The 18,292-nt window shown below is 34.3% G+C and overlaps 1 protein-coding gene and 2 long non-coding RNA genes across 3 annotated transcripts in view; 1 reads left to right on the plus strand and 2 right to left on the minus strand.

Annotated features, from left to right (window-relative positions):
- UBL3 (ubiquitin like 3) overlaps positions 1-18,292 on the minus strand; it is a 159,781-nt gene that overhangs the window by 38,042 nt on the left and 103,447 nt on the right. The gene's annotated exons all lie outside the window — the stretch shown is intronic.
- Positions 9,548-11,887, plus strand: LOC148234934 (uncharacterized). The gene is made up of 2 exons (XR_015809592.1): positions 9,548-10,395; positions 11,449-11,887. It is a non-coding gene; the product is annotated as an uncharacterized LOC148234934 (long non-coding RNA).
- LOC148234935 (uncharacterized) overlaps positions 12,489-18,292 on the minus strand; it is a 6,369-nt gene continuing 565 nt past the window's right edge. The window contains exons 1-2 of the long non-coding RNA XR_015809594.1: positions 16,394-18,292; positions 12,489-16,296 (exon numbers count right to left, since the gene is read on the minus strand). The exon at positions 16,394-18,292 is cut by the window's right edge and continues 565 nt beyond it. This is a non-coding gene — a long non-coding RNA (uncharacterized LOC148234935). The remainder of the gene's footprint in view (positions 16,297-16,393) is intronic.

An 18,292-nucleotide genomic window follows, 5' to 3' on the forward strand; every position in this document is an offset into this window, starting at 1 on the left:
TCATCAAAACACACAACAGCAACACCTTACTATTATATAAGGGCAGACAGCTTGCGAGTGATGTCATCAAGACAAGGGATATCGAGCAATGAAATTGATAAATTTTAGATTTTGCCTGCTATTTGTTTTCTGCCTGTGACGTGTAGTTTGTATTAAACAGCCAAGTATTGACGCATTAAGCACCAACACATTTTGTCATAGTAGGCGACTTCATTGTTTTGAAAGTGATGGAACAGATTGAAGTACAGTGTACTAGTACACATGTTAGATAAGGCTTTTGGCGAGGATGGTGTGTCTAAAGAAAGGATTTATTAATAGTACAAGCGTTTACAGGGTAGGGCATCCAAAAACCCGGCCATTTTGTGACGTGAAAACAAAGTAAGATAGAAAAAATGGCAAATAAATATTTCAGAACCACTCTTCTTTTGCTTTTGTCTGTGAGCTTGGGATAATTTTAATATATGAATTTGCTTATCGTAAAAACACGTGAAAGGACTCACCCGTCCCAATATATTGTTGCCAGCAAAAATGCGTTTTTACTATGAGTCAAAGGATTAATAGAAACTTTATGAAGTGCAGAGCATTATCACCTTGAAAGCATCATAAAATTTATAATAACAATTTATAATCTTCTATTTATGAATCACCTAATTGTACAACCAAACTTTGCATTTTTCATATTTCTAAAAATGAAGAAAAAATATTTTTTATTACTTCTAAATCGACAATAAATATTAATTACCTAATCAAATAATTTATTCTGTGTAATTGATATCAAAATTGCATTAGAATATTAAAAAGAATCTGTTCGCATCTCTTGCTAGAAAGCCATCTATCAACCGATGGATCACAAGCGATCATAAATCATTGACGGTAAATAATAATAATAGACATAAATGCCGTTTTTTGTGTACGACCGTCCTCCGAGTATCCCATGTGTATTTTAAGCAAATACTAATATTATTTTGTTAAACGGCAAATGTTTGAGGATGCCGAAACGAAACGTGTCATAAAACTAACATTGTGAAATAATACTATCGGATTGTTAAATGGTTTTTTTTATCCCGTTTCGATACAACACTCACGCTACCCACTTAATCTCTAAATTGGTTTTGCAAAATAGAAGTAACAGTCTAAATCTTTCGAACTAAGCCATTCCGAAATTATTAAAAGCTTACAAGAATGCATGCATATTTTCGAACAGCTGACACGGACCTATCCTTTCTTATGCAGCAGTATTAAAAAATGCAGCGGTTGTAAAACATTTTAAGATATTCATACAAATTAAATTTTGAGCAAAAAAGATTTTAAGAAGTCTCGAGAAATTTGATTTGGCATTTTTCTCGACAAATTCTCTAGAAGAGACACTAATTATTACGGTAGTCGTTTTACACCGTTTGCGTAAGTAAGGCAATCCGTAGAAAACGAGCAAAATTGAAGGCAAACAACTCTTGGATACACGTATCAATACTCAAATGCAATGCGTCGGCTTAAATTTTATTAAAATTCGATATCCAGCATCATGTCAATAAATTTCACAAATACATTTTAAATGTAGTACTGTCGATGTATACTCGGTTTCTCTTTGAAGAGATTTAATAACGGCTGTCGGCGATTTGTATAAAGAGAATTCTCCAGTTCTTCGGACATGGTAAGTGATGATACGGTTGCGGTGATTGAGAACGACAAAGGGACAAGGGTTGATATCCCCCGAGATGGACGGACCAAATAAATAATGCCACAAACCTTCCATTGTCGCAAGCGCTCAATCTGCGAGGTTTTAAGGAAATGATAATCGTGAAGAAATTTAGCCAAGCGGCGATTGCGGCTCAATTAGGAAGAGATGGGAAGGACACTCAGTTCAAGCACTACGCAGCCGTTAATAATTAGTTTAAAAGTATCATAAAAAAAGTAATCTGCCAATCTCCGGCACACTGGCAATAACAAGGCGCGTAAAATAAAATTCGACAAATTAAGGGCCGATAGTAAAAACGCAGCGTCTTAACCGCGAGCGTAACACCTACGCGCAAAAGACTTCTCACGTAATAACTATTAAAGTTAACGGCCGATTAGCAGTTAACGAACGTAGCGCGTTCGTTAACGTTAACGCCGGAACGTAAAACGAGCAGGGTTTCATTGCGGTTAAATTTTTAATTCGACATTATCGAGCCGGGAAACGAGAAAAAATGGTATTGTAGCGATTTCTCAAAATAAATGTACAAAGCCCAATGGAGCAAAGCGCCCCAGTTTAAAATTAAACCATAAAAAAAACATTACAGTTTCTAAAATTATCCATTGATTGAAATAATTTTATTATGGATGATATATAAAACTTGCGCTTCTAAAATTGGATTAAGAGCAAAAAGTAGCATGAGCATCAGGAGAAGAAATCGCCTTACAAGATACCAAAACAAACATCAGTCGCGGAATACGAAGTACTTTCACAGCGTAGGATTTATCGCTACTTTCAAACTACTTTAACGGTAGTTTTGCGCTAAATTGATTAGTTCTAGCGGATTGGTGCAAAGCGCAGTCCCACTCATCCATCGCTGGTTAAAAAGCCGTATATATACAACTAGTACCTAAATATTTAAATCACGAATACCTTCTATATGCATGTTAATATAATGGGTTTCCTACAGTTTAGATATTAGTTCTGTGAAAAATAATAGTAGAGTGTATAGAAAAAACTTTAATGCATCAGGATTATTATAACAATATAAAAAAATACTTTTGATTTTGTATTCCATCATAGTCTGTTCGGTAAAATCAACCAATATTTTCACGACACAAAATAAACGATCTAAGGTGGTAAAAAATAATTTTGCCATTTGAAACTAGGTATAAGAAGTGAGAAAAATCAATTTCATATAATTAAACGTCCTTCGGGCGGGCGCGCAAACAATACAACGAGGGGCGAACAAAGAATTCTGGCGGGCCGCGGGTGACAGCCCGTAAATTGCAGTTACATTGGGTGTTAAAAACTCGTTAACGCTCTCCACTCCCCGCGGGGCCCACCTGCCCGGGGGGCGCTTGTAAACACACCTGGGGGGGCGACGCAATTTGAAAAATCGTCGCCCCTCGAGATGAAAATCGTCGAAAGCGACACTGTCAACCGGACCGAGATGGAGGTGCGAAAAATTAACCGAACAATGGAGTGCTACGTGTATTTACGCATATTTTAATATTTTAATTAAGCTACACAAGGCATAGTAGCACATAATACCAGTAATATACCGCTGAAGAGTTGTACGAAATACTCTACCCGGGAGTAGGATTCAATATAAACAAACATATTTTAAAATGATATGATGAAAAAACATTGAAGTAATTATAACGATTCAAAAATGACTGTAATCAGTTGTTGCGTCCTGTGATAATGAGAAGCAGTGTCAGGAAATAACCGCAAAACACATTTATATATGAATATAAAAATTCGATAAATAAAACAGTCATAGTGGCAATTAATTATATATTTATTTTTATATAAAAGGCTTAACTCTGTATTAATCAATAAGGTTCTTAGCTAATTTGATATGAATATGGTGTGTGTGTGTATATATTTCATTTATTGAAACACGATCTTTTATTATTCTATTGTACTACGATTATTTTGTAGGCCAGTTTTATTCCAAAAAGGAAAAACTGTAAATATACTCCTAAAAGCAAATAAAACAGTGCGTTTGATTAGGCTTGACGTGGATTTGGCTTTCATATAGACGGGTCTCAAAATAGCACCGTTGAAACCCACAAATTCAAGCTTAAGCTTAACAAATATCTGAAGAAAGTTCAAGCAGTGTGGCTCGATGATTTTTATTAGGCAAGATCCTCATTAATGAGGCAACGACAATGCAGTTGAAACGGAATTGATACATTGAAACAATCTTTATTAAAATTCTGGTACAATTTGTACTAAAATGTTCAGTTCAAATACCACAGTGCTCGGGTTATCCTGAAGTGTTCGCGCATAGCTATTGTAGCTGTTACAAAGAACGCCGGCTGCGTCCAACGACCTTTACCTTCCGACGACCCTACGGCCAAAATGCCGCGGTCGACCTCAAATCGCACACGCGAAGAGGTCCGCGGATCGTTCTGTTCGATAGAACGACCGACAAAAACGAAAACGACGAGAACCGAAGCGAGTTTCTCGGGCAAGGCGCGGCGGAACGACAAAACGACATGCGAGAGAGAAAGTAGAAAAAAAAACAGCGAATAGTCGAACGGTAGAAGAAAAAATATAAATAACACAAAGTTGGCTCGAACGGAAGAGTTAGGTCAAAGAAAAAAAGGTATATTGTATACAAATGAGCTCATATCATAAGTTTGAGATTGTGAACATGGAAAAAAACCCGCTTGTATAGTGATTCATTTTCAATTCCTAGCGAGGAAACTATCCGTCAAAAAAAAACACGTTGAACCTAAATTTGATAATGCCTCTCTAGTTAAATATGAAAATGTGAGATTTTGGAAACCGAGAAGTTATTTAAACTTACTACGGCAGTTTTCTTATTACTCTTATCTACGAAAACTTATCCGTTTAATAGATATAGCTTAACTTTGTATTAATCTATTTAAAACATGTGTGAACCACCTACAGCCAAAATAATTGCTTACAACAATTCTAGTATTTTTTAAATATTAGTACAGACGCAATGGAAATACCGTTATATCAGTATTCATACATAATAATATAACATACATACAGACCGTCCAAGATATGAACGCTCATCGTCACAGTATTAGTGAGAAAATATAAATATCACTTTCTTACTTATTTTGTCTATTTATATACACATTTAACTCAAAAACACGAGAGCAGTTTTGGTATCACTCTCCAGGTTGAATATCTGTTCAATATAATATTTTTAAAAATACCAATAGAATATTACAGGAATTGTTTTATTGATTACAAAATACCACAACATGACAATAATTTATAATAAAAATATAATACATTATTTTTAATTCAATTTCTAACGTATATATATATAACCCTTATTTCCAACACAACGATGATGAGCGCTAACATCTTGGATGGACTATACATAATTTAACCTCCTTCCGTATTGAACAGAAATATAAACAAAAACAGGACTACAACATAACTCTTCTAGCAAGTACAGTATAATTGTGGTTTATCTACTGAAGTGGTCGGGAAATCTAATAACATTTTTTACGCGTTGTTGTTTTGTAAAAATACAAAATTGTACAAAAAAGGATCTACCAAAAAATGCACAAATTATAGAACAATTGCACTTTTATTAATTACCACTAAAATACTATTAAATGTAATAACAAAACGATTGCATAATTATATAGGTTGGCAAATACCAAAATAACAAGCTAGATTTGTTAAAGGAAAAGAAACTAGAGAGCAAATACTCAATACTTGCCAAATTATTGAAAAATGTCGAGAATTCAAGAATCCAGTTTCGTAAATATACAAAAGCATTTGATTGTGTGAAGTGGAAATGCCTCTAGGATGTATTGCCAAATATGTGAGTCACAACTAGGGTTACCATATGATACACGAAAGGACAATTTCTGCTTTTTCAATTGAAATATACAATTAAATTAAAATCTCCTTTTTTGAAAATGTGTGTGGAATATAAAAGTAATAAGACCAGCGGCCTGGAAATCCATATTCGGAAGTATATTTGTGGTTCACACCAGGCCTGCAGAGAGGGGGGGGGGAGAAGGGACAAATTCCCGTGGCCCATTTTCCTTAAGGGGCCCGACTCTGAAAAAAATCATAGCAAGGATATATGTATAAAAAAGTAAGCCACTGGCCTTTATATAAAGAGACTTCAAAACTAACATAATACGTGTAGTTGGTATGTAGTTGGCAAGTTTAGAGGTAAATCTCTTCATATATAATATTCCAAGAAATAAAAATGCATCCATTTGCGATTTCGACTAAGCATTTAAAGGGTAAACAGCTGCGCGAAACCTTTTTAATACATTTCACTGTATCTCTAGCTTTCCGGAAATTGATTAAAATGTAAACCTGTTACTTTCAGATTATTTCAGAAGTATAATATTTAAAATATTCGCATTGCATGTTAAATGATATATATCAATTTTGTGAAAATTTTGACTCGCACGATCAAATGAGGTTATTGGACATAATTTATAAGTAAAATACAACAGAAAATGAGACAATCTATGCTAAATCAACCCAATTTGTAAAAAAATCTAAATCGTTATAATAATATTTGGCTCCCCTGTCTGAAAGTTTGCTATCCCCTCGCTAGATTAGCAATTATGCGCCTCTCCGATGAGTACTTGGTCACTCGAAAACAGATATTGGTACCTTCATTCAACAAATTACTTTGAATTCAGTTCAGAGCTTCAGTTTATACAATTCCTTCGTTAAATCCAGTAAGAATGAATCGTCGCAATGCCACCGTTTCAAAAATTGCTCTTTTTCCGGAAATGAAAACATATGAAACCTCCGACGTCATACGGCTCGTATGCGTATTCAGTTACATTGTACCCGATCACATTTTAGTCGTAACATTTACATAAACAAACCGTTCCCTGCGATAAGCGCGCCTTTTCGTCCCTATCCCGACCGTCTGCTGAAAAACCGAACGATTGAAACGTACCCATTTATGTTTTGTGGATATCGGAGCATGTGCTATATTCTCACTACCGCAGAACATTGCTTCAAATAATTTAGGACCACACTAACTATTGTTCTCACGGCTTAAAGAATTGCGTACAGTGAATCTTTACGCAAAGAGCAAACATACATTTGACACATTTATATTCAATGTCAATTACTATTTAAGATCGATATCGTAATCTACTCACTAATATGCTTGTACATACATATGTATGGTGCTAAGCCGATATCCATTTGACTATCAATTAATTATTAATTTGCTAATTAGTGGTTTATGATACCAGTAGTAATTAATTTCACCTTAAATTTGTTTCGTCGCGGATAAAGTAATATTTATTAAAATTACCTCCGGCTCAATTTCATAGCCGTAATACTGGCGCTTTGGAGGCTAGGATAAACGTATTACGTAATGTTATTTTTTTGCATTTTCCCTTCGTTTTAAAAATAATTTAGCGGTTTTTGATTGCCGTCTTGGCGGCGAAATGAAATTATGAATTAATCCGCGGGCGTCATTCAAAATGTAAATATATTCATGCGTAATTCTCCCGAAGCAATGGACGCTTAATATTCATGAAGCGAGCGAACCGAAACGAGGCTTTTAGGTATAAAAAACATATACAATAATAATAATAACACGTGCTCAAAAGTGTAAAGGGCTACACTGCTTGGATTTCCGCGATCTTTTTTCTCAACCTTTGGAAATTGGCAACTCTAATCTCGAATGTTTGCATGTCTTGCTCACGAATTTAACGTTCCATTGCGAATTTCTGTTCAAAACATTAGTAAGTATTCTCTGCCATTGAAAGAATATGTATTTGTTGCGAAACAATCACCGGATCCACAAAATTTCCGTTGCAGTATACGACCTTGGACAATGCCCATCAAGAAAATGTCATTTTCTAAAGGCGTATACCCATTTCACTGTTTTAAGAAACGAGTACATCTATTGGCTGGACGATCGCTGCATGATTGTAGTTCGTCAGCAAGCTTTGCAGCCCTTAGTATTTAAGGCTTGTCTGTAAGGGGAAGAGGGTAGTCACAAGCAGTCACTCTGGCGGACACTCGAGGAGACCAGCTGATGCCCACCCGCCCGCGGGCAACATACTGTCATGGGCGTTCACATCCTAAGAGGAACTCGACCATATAAGCACCGTAGCAGAGGGATAAACTTCCTATATACACCCGCTGCCACGCCACCCACAATACCTCTGAGGATCTTCCACCGACAACATCCCTGTGCCACCTTCTACCCCACTGTTCGAAGAAAACGTCTCACCATTTATCGCCTGTCGTAATAGGTAATAAAATCTAATAAAATTCTAACTAGTTTCCACCTGCGGTTTACTGGCTGCGAGGTCACGCCACTTAGGTTTACTAAATCATTACAATAAAATTGCAATCAAGTGTTAATGGACTTTATATATACGTTTTCTAACAACGAGCGAAGCCGATTTGAGCTAATATTAAATAAACGTTTCCAGCGATCATTGTTTGTGGTGTAACAACACATACATATTAACAATGAGGTAAGAGACAACGGCACACGCGCGTCTGAAGTCCCGCGAGCGGTGCCTGCGGACCTAGCAGCCGTCGAGGGTGTAGATACGGCTTACTCATATGACGGCGTATATAAAGTGGCACAAAACTACACTTGAAGCTCAGAATCCAACTATTTTCGACGGACTTTCGCATCGTTTCCTGTTAAGTATCACCTGCAAGACGCGCGCTTTAGAACAATCGAAGCTATTTTTTTGGATTGTATGCACTTTTTTGGATATAATATGAGTGAATGTTTCTGGCTATTAATTGACGTTCTTTTCCAAAGATTACATGTAAATATCTGCTCAACACGATCATTTTAGTTATCTCTATCAAGCGGGAAGTTCTTTACATTCTGGTAAATAGTTCGAACTACTCAAATAGTCCAGAGTCAATGATTAGATTATGACGGTGAAAATATATGTCGATCTAGTTCTTTAAAACTTATAAGCTTTTCTCCACTACGGACCAGTTTCCAGAGTACTTAAAACGCGGCTACTATAACCACGGCCGGCCAAGATATTTATGGCGTTGCGTATGTCCGTGTATCGTGTATAGTTGGCGCAAATAAATTTCAAACTCGTTCGACTACCCGCCTAACTATCCGCGATATGCACTGCGAACTTTTGCATTCTTCGCTCGATACCCACGGCGAAGTTCGCCATGTTCGTTCGCGGAGCTTTTGCGAGGCGCTCGTCCGTAAATTCGCCATTAGCGTTCTTTCGCCCCGCGTTTATATGTGGCATTGTAATATTTAACCTTGCGAAAGTGTGTTTGCGAGAAAAGGGATGGGCTTCGGAAAGTATGCAGATTGCGCCCTCGACTCGCGCCCTATTAATCTCGCCGAGATGACTAATGAGTAGGGGCGTAATTCGTTTAAGCCTAGCCGGTTCCCGTGGCGAAATTTTGAGTTATTTCTGTCGAAATTGAAGCTAAATTGCCCTTTGGGTGGAGAAATGTCGCGGTAAAAGGTTAACTTAACTACATAACGTTGTGTAACAAGCGATTAATTTACTGCAGCGAATTCGTTAATTGTAGTTAACTAGAAGAGAGAAAGAGAGAGAGAGAGAAAACAATATCTAAAATATCTCCATTTTAATTATAACATGGAACAATAATTCGAAATTAACCGGAAGTAATCTATAATTACCATAAACGATTGTAATAAAAACAAATTAGAATAAATAAACCAAGTAATTATCGAATTGATTTAATTATCGTTATGTTTTATTAATCAAACGTAAAGAAAATAGTCCCCTGTTCGGAACGAAAGTTAACGTTAACGTAAGTTAATACAAAAACAACATTGTCATTTTTTACTTCAATTATATATTGATGTTTTAATTTTAATGTTTATAATCTTTCACATTTTCTATTACATTTTGGTCAGTTTTTTTTTGTTTTAGCAATAATAACACATATTTTTCTTAAACAACTGCGGTAAATTATTTAACTGCGAAAAATTGCTTTTGGAAATTCTAAAGAATAATGAATTACGCTTTCATTGTTATTTCGTCACAAATAGGTTTCTTTTATATATATTTTCTTCTAGGTTGAAAGATAATTTATAAAATATTTTCTAGATGTCATTTATTGTAGTATTTAATATAACTACGCTGTATCACAACTAGTTTTTCTCAAGATATATTTTTCGAGAAAAATGACAAATCGAGAATTCTCCATTTTAGTTAAAAATTTGATTTGTACGAATATTTAAAAAAAAAAGATTGCTTGTCAGAGAATTTGAGTCTCGTTTTTTTTTTAATAATGTAAAGAGGTTTATCTTTATCTTGCTCAAAATATGAAATATGTAAAGAAGCAATAGCTGTGAAATTCTTTTCATGCTATTTAATGAATTTCACCAGTCATTAAAAAAATAAGTAATATTAGGTAATTGACAAAAAAATATTGCAAATTACCAGATTGCAAAAAATATTGCAAATATCAAAATTTGAAAAAATCGAGGACTGAAAATGAGAATTTTTATTTTTCGAGAAGCGGAAAACATAGATAAACTAGAATGACAAGCAAGTTTTTTGTGTTCACTTTTCAACTGTTATTTTAAAAGACAATAAGAGTTAAATTAACTATAAGAGACTTAATAGCGTATTACATTTTATTTTAAATTTTATATTACTGAATGTATAATGTCTGTTTTTATATAACCCAATTTAGTTTAAATATTTTTTAATTTTTTCTTTAAATAGTAGTATGTTTTAACACATATAGTAACTAGGGATTCTGAAGTCTCAGGTTTTTTCGATTCCCGGGACTCGAGACCCAAATTTTTAAAGTCCCGGGAATTCCCGGGACTCGGGACTTTGATTATTTTTCGTATAATCATGAAAAAAAATTATGTTAAAAAATGAACTTATTATTATTAACTTTAATTAACTTATTATTATTAACTTCAATTCATTTATTATTATTAACTTATATTATTTGTATTATAGGTACGATAGGTGAAAATCTATTGAAACAATTCAAAAACACTTTATTCGATATTTATTTAAATTTAATTTATTACAATTTTTTTAATCGAAATATTTATATCAATATTAAGTTAAAACCTTTACTTTTGTAAGGAAAAATATGTTTTTAAAAACACCAAGGCGTTTAATGATGAATCACATAGCCTGTTCCTGGTTTTTGTGGCAAATATTCCAGATGTAGAAAAAACTCTCTCGCTTTCTGTAGATGTTGGCTTAATTGTAAGCAATGATTTTAATTAAAGTTTTAGATTCGGAGTTCGCTTGATAGTTGAATCTAATATCTGAAACTCTTTTTTAAAGTTGAATTTTTTATTTCTAGTCGTTGAAATATTTTAGTGGTTCGTGCGACAGAGTTGTGTTGATTTCAAATATTTTTTTTAAAAGGAAATTAACAATAATTTCGGAAGTTAATAAAGTGGCATCTCGACGACTTAGAGCTTCAACTGCCAGTTTTATAGGAGTAAGTACAAATATTTTACAATACGTGAATGTTCGATTCATTCCAAATTTGGCCGATGCCAAGATCAATTAATGATTTTCTAATGCAATTTCGTAACTTTCAAAATCTCGAGATCATGGGTAATAAGGAATTCCACATTGTCTTCATATCGAGACATAAATTAAGCTCGACATAAAATTCGCTCTTTACATATTTTTGTAAAATTGCACTTCGGAAAGTCTCGAGTCCCGGGTTATTAATTTTTAAATTCCCTGGACTCGAGACAGCAAAAAATCTTTGAATTCTCGGGAATAAATTCCCGGGTTGTCTCGACACAGAATCCCTAATAGTAACATCGTGGATAACTACATAATGAATACAAGAGCCAGAAAAACTTATAATAATTATGTGTGGAGATCGTTTCCCACCCAAAGGTGTTTTTCGTAACCACTTGATAGAAATTGCAATAGGAGAAGAGCTACATTAATTCACTGTGTAAACCAACACTGTCGGTACTAAGGGCCCTAAGAGTCCAACCCCATCGGACCTTTATGTCTCGGAGAGCGGTCCTTACTGCTTATTTTAATGAGTTTATCAGTTTTCTCCTTCAGCGTTTATGCACCTCGTGAGAAGCATTTAAACAAAACTCTCCCACATTAGGACAGACGGGCCTTAGAAATCGTAATAAGACATTTCTTATAAATATATAAGTTTTTGGCTTATCGTAAAAAATCACACGTTTCTGAATGCTTTCAAGAACCCCCTCCCTTCGCTAGGCGCCAGTGATATAGAGTTTTGAGCCACGCCGGATAGTCGTTCTCAAGTTTTCTTTACTCAAAGTAAAGTAGATGTTTTTTATTATAATAAGATAATAAAATAGTATATTAAAGACGAGGCATATGTGCGTTATCAACTTCAACAAAGTCTACGTCTGAAGTGCAGACAGTGTCTAATTAAAAGTTGGCTTTTATATTATACTCGCTTTATTATATTACAACGTAGAGCGAGTAGTTTTGTGTTTTTCATACGAAGCCATTGTTCGACGGGGTTCGGAATGGCGGTTCGCCCCGAGAAGGTAGTTATGGCAACCGGCAACCGGCATCCATCATCCCACCTTTTCAGGCGCCTGGCCCATTTGTATTTATCAGGGCTGGTCCATGACAAAAAATGTATAAAATAAAATATATAAAAAAAAAACAAAGAAAATAAAGCGGCCAAAAGAGGAGAGAAAGAGCGCCACTCGACGCCAGGCGACTCTCCTTCTCCTTGCACCATTGACGCTGTATCGACACAGGCGCCTTGTAAATAAATCATCCGCTTTTTCTCCTCCTCCTCATTCTCTTTTTTCTCTAATCCCCCTCCACGTCCTCGCCCCGCTCCACTTTCTCTCTTTTTCTCTCTCGCCGGAGAAAATAATATTTATTTTGTGCCTCCGAGTGAGTTACGTAAACATTGCTTATCCGTCGGAAATTGTGAAGCGTCGGATATTGACGGGTGTCGCTGTATCGACGCCGATATTATTATAAACGATCGCATAATAAGTTGTTATGGTTGCGTTGATATATATTTGGCGGCGTGTTTTTATATTGTTTTATCACCTTCGTCGACAGGATTGATTGACAAAATTAATTAGTAACTGTAACTGAAAATTGTTGACTAGTTCCGACTTGGAATGATAAAAAGGGCATCTGATAAAATTTTAGTATACGTTGAGTGATATATACTTCATTAGATGTAACCTAAAAACAGGCCCATCGAAAAAAAAACAATTACTAAATGGTAGAAAATGGACTCACAACAAGAGAATTGTGGTAATAAATAATTATTCATTTATTTTATCTGCTCATCAGAAAATATTGGGCAAAAGCAGGGGTGAGTAGGCGAGACGTCGATCGCGAAGCTATTCGTGTCGCCTGTCTGTCACTTCGATGAAATTCACAAAGCTATTCTCGATGTTTTTTTATGAATAAAATGGCGATATAAAAAATATGTAACACTCACCTCTGCACTTTATTTTAAAAAAATAGCAAAATATATATTCAAAATCGCTAAGCAAATCAACCAATTAACCTTCGACATTTCCATTAAAAATAAGTTTATTTACGGCAATTGTCCTTATTTATCCTATTTATTATTATTTTACATTAAAAAACAATAACAAATTGTAAATCAGTAAGCTCTAAACTGAGGATCGCGTACTAATAAAATAAAATTTGTGTTTAAAAATATGTTTGAAGACACTGACATACTTTAACCATTTCAGGGCTTAATATTAGCGAATAATATTGTAAGACTTTTAAGATAAGTTAGGGATTGATGAATGTGCGTAGGAAGGCCGGCAGACGGTGTGTAAGTAATAAAAAGGAACTCAAATGTGTTGATTACATATGGACACGAAGTGGAGAAGATAAAATCGTTTTTTTTAATACTGTTATTAGTGACATCTTTAGCCAAAAGGCAGTTAAAAATGTGCATGAAGTTGACAACACAAATTTGTGCTCACGATATTCAATGTGTTAACAGATATTTGAGAAGCCACCCCTGATCAAAAGCGTTAATAAGATACGTGGTTGTACTATTGGGTAGAAAAATGTTACCCTTAGCCATTGGTATCCAATTTGTCTTACGGATTCAATCGTATAAATGGTTTGAGAGTTTCTCTACGAGAAAGAGGGATCAATATACTTTCGAAAAATTGCATGAAAGTATATTGATCTCTCTTGATCTATGATAGATATTTTGCTAATTGTAAATCGATATTCTAAATATTTTTAGAAAATTTTAACCGAAAGAATATTTCATAGCTAATTTTTTATATACAAATTCAAAGAACAACTTTTGGGTTTTACTTTCAAAAATTAAAATCAGGAATCAGTTCTCTTCGTTAATTAAGATCTAAGAATTGATTTCTTAATATGAAAAGTGTTTGTACAGTAATTTAAGATGTCTGATGTTGTATAAAAGTAAAATTTTATTTTAAATTATGTATATCCATGTATTACCATTTCTGATTAATGAAAACAACGTCATTGTATAAAATTAAAAGTTTACTGTATTATTTGGTATTTGCAACAAAGCGTCACCTAATTTATAGAAAAATGGAACTAGGTATTAGTTCAAATTTACACACTATTATGCCTTAAACTAAAAATTAGTTTACCAAATTTGTTCTACATAATTTTTTTAATAATAATATATGCTGATGTATCATTAATATAAAGGGATCGTACAACAAAGGGAAATTTATACATAAAATCGACGAGGCAAATGTTTATTTTTCAACATTTTCCAATCATATTAAAAATCTACGTTGGTTTTAGGGTAGCAAAAAAAACATATAATTTTAAAAGTATTCGATCAATTAATTTCGTAAAATTTGATATCAAAATAAATTCAATGAAAATGTATTTTTTAACATATAGATAAAATTTATTAGTAATTGGTGGGATAAATAATGAAATTAATCCACAAAAGTTATTTGTTCAAAACAAAAATGAGCTCGCTTTGTTATCTTGAAACGGTTTATGTGCCATCAACAAATTATATTTTATGTGGATGTTTTAATAGCCCCTTTCTTGACCTTATGCATTATCTAAGCACAAAGGAAGCCTACCTAACTTAACCTCATATTTACCTAACAAGATCCCAGACATACACTTACACCGGCAAATATTTACGTACATCATACGATATGTACCCGCGTGGAATACCACCGAGCTTTTTATCCAGCTACTACACACACAAAAATAATATCTTAAGAAGTTCTCCTACATGTCTAGTGTACGGCTCGCCTGTGCTATGGCATAAATTCGCTTCTGCATCGTATTAAATATTACGAGTTCCGCCTCGAGGGGGATGGAGTGCTTCATTTTTTCCTCCCTCTCATCTCGCATAAGCAATTCGAATAAGAGCATGCCGCCTCAGTGCAATAAAAATAAAATCATCATCGCCATCACGACAGAGTCATTTCGGTCGCGGATGCTTTTTATATCTCAATTTTCGTTTCACTGACGGCAAAATTCATATCCGCGTGCCTTTGAACTGACGGAGAGTGGAACGAGATGAATAAAAAGAGAAGACGCACTCCAGCGTCCGGATTGAGGTTTTGTTTCTGTTGCGCTTTTCGGTCGATGAAAGAGTGGCGTGCCAGACGGAGGATTTGCTTAGCGAGATTGACTTGAATAAATACGGATTAAATTGGATTGTTTTTGTTTCAGAACGAAGCAGCAATTTGGATTGCGCTTTATTAGGATTTGTATTGCGCCAAGATGGAGTAAAACTATGAAAGTCGTCTCATCAATCACTAGTTAAGCTTTATATTATATAACATTATGGCGAGTCATTATACACTTTTTTTCTTTTGTAAGCGTTTTATCCGAAAGCTCGATTAAAAGAATTTTAAATAATCTTCTCAAAATCTTTACGTACTTATGTGTTGAGTTAGTACTTAATATTTACAACTCCAGAAATTAATTTGTCCGTCGTATGTATTATATATGATAAAGAATTTCTCATTATTAATACCTTATTTAAGTAGCTATTGTTTTAGTTTCAATAAAAAATATAAAATATTACTAATAATATTTTAATCATCGGGTAAAACACGATTATTGTCAATAAATTATAATCAAGGTTGCCGAAAGCGAACCCGGGCCCAGGGAAAATAATGATTCTGGGCCCCATGACAAAAAAAAACATTTTATGTATTTTTTATTGAATGAATATTAAAGGTATTTTTTAAAATGATATGTAGTCAATTTTTTAATATTTTCATTTCATCAAGTTTTATAGTATTTTATTAAATGACACGCATTTTTCTGGCCAAAATCAAGAGGGTTTAAAATCTACGTCAAAAGCAATAAACTCGTGCAGTGGAAACACTCGGTTATCTTGCGTTCATAGTAAGACATTTTATAACAAAGTTAAGACTTACAATAAGTGAGAATCGAATGAAGCATATCTAAACCGAATTTTGACCAATAAGAGAGCTCAAAAAACAATTATCCCTTCTCAGAACTCAAAAATTAACAACAAAAGCATTGCTTTTGACGTGAATTTTTGACTTCTGAGAAGTGATAATTGTTTTTGCGCCTTCCTATTGACCAAAATTCGGTTTGAATAGACTTTGATCAATATTCTCACAATAAAAGTCAGTAGTAATATCGATAAAGATAGTGCAATAATGAAGTGCAGACAGACTATGGAGCAATATGCGAGATGCGACGCTTATTTTTCTCTGAGAGATGAGTTGGCTTAGTTTGTATATTGGACTTGAACTAATAAAAGTTATAAAACTATAATTTTTTTAAAACTTTCATTAGGTTAGATTTGGGTTTGAACAGCAAATGGGCGTTTCGCAACTGTCAGATTGAGTATCATAAACATTTTAGAGCAGCATATAATTTCACCAACGCCTATCAGTTAAAATATATTTTCGCTAGTAGAAATATATATCTACTGATGAAAATGTATTTGGACTTGACTAGGGAAAGTATACACATTGCATGTAAATAAATAATGATAAGTAAATAAATGTATACATTACTACATATGGAAAAGTTGAAATCATATAATTTTACTAGCACCTGCCAGATAAATTATATTTTCACTGGTAAATATATATAGCTACCGGTGAAAATGTATTCCGATATGAATTTATTAAAACGGGCCCCAGGAATTTGTCCCCCCCCCCTTCTCAGCAGACCTGATTATAACCCAGCATTTAATGTGTTAAAGCAGACTTTATTAGCTAGTTCAAATAAAGCAAAAAAAATCGTTGACTAATTGATTAATTAAAAATGCTGTTACACGATTTCGACGCTACATTGAAGCGCGATAAATACACCGCCAATTATAATTCCATCCTCATTCTCCGTTCAATACTTCATTGTCTTCTCTCAGTTCTTTCGCTCGACGGGTGCTTTCGTTCTTTTTTTACACCTCTTGTTCTTTTGCGGCGATGCCTGTCACGGTCGGCATTTTTCGCCTCGGAAAAAATCTCACTCGGGACGAGCAGCATCCCCATCTCCGCCAATTATCATCAACGCGTGCCCGCTTTCGATCGGCCCTTTTTTATCGCGCTCGCGATGCCCATTGTTCCCAGGCCGCTTCGTTTCGTATCACTGACTGGCTCGAACAATCAGAGACCTAACTCTCTCTCTCTTTCTTCCAGCCCGGCGGCTATCACGACCGCGGCCAATGAATACGTAATTAATTTATTAAAAAGACCGTTCTTTTCTTCCGAAGAAGTGGTGTTAGGCTGTACTCAAGCGATCGAAATTGTTTCACGAATCAAATGCGTGAGATAAGAACAACGACTTTGATTATATTATGACAATGTTTCGATCAACAATCAATTTGAACAAGACTCGTTAAAAAATGGAGTTATGAAAATAACGGTAAAATCTATTGTGAACGACAGCAATAAGGGTACGAGAAAATCGTTCTCCAAAAGCAGGTAGTTACACCTGAAATTTCATTGTTGTCAGATTAATGCAGCACCAGACGCAAGCATCTGTCAAACAGCTATAATATTATAATAATATATTTAATGATAAAATGAGAGATTTAAGTTTCGCCTCAAATCATCTAGGTCGGTCATGGAATCAGAGGAGAGGAGGATCGATTATCTACTTTACTTTCCACGATAGTATTTAAGCCGAAAGCAATAGCAAAAACGATTCCACGGAACTTTTACTGGAACATCGGTGTCGCATAGTTCGACTCTGAACTCACATCCAGCGAAGCTTACGCCGAATCTACACAAACGACACAACATGCCATAGCATGTAAATACATACATATATCATGTTTTTCTACTGATAATGGAGAATTTACAGTATTTTATTTTTTGATTTAACATTGATAGTAAAATTTTCAACATATTTTAATGTTTAATCTCAGTGCTTTAATTTCACTGGAATTGAAACATGAGTATTAGCTTCCGTATTTGTTCTATTTGTTCCCCATACTTTTTTTTACAAAGTTTCTACGTAAAACATTAATTGGTCATCATAAAATATAATCTTCATCATCTCAATTTTCAATGTCAGATAATTTTATAGATTATTTGATATAATTATTATTTCATTATTATCTGTATTGGCAATTTACCATCAATCTCGTTTACTGTAATTTAATTTAATGGCAGTCATGTGACTCATATAGTCATAGGCTGTTTAAAAACTTGATTCA

The sequence above is a fragment of the Plectrocnemia conspersa genome, unplaced genomic scaffold, assembly GCF_051122295.1.
Source record: "Plectrocnemia conspersa isolate PC_06_02 unplaced genomic scaffold, ASM5112229v1 ptg000005l, whole genome shotgun sequence".
Lineage (NCBI taxonomy): Eukaryota > Metazoa > Arthropoda > Insecta > Trichoptera > Polycentropodidae > Plectrocnemia > Plectrocnemia conspersa.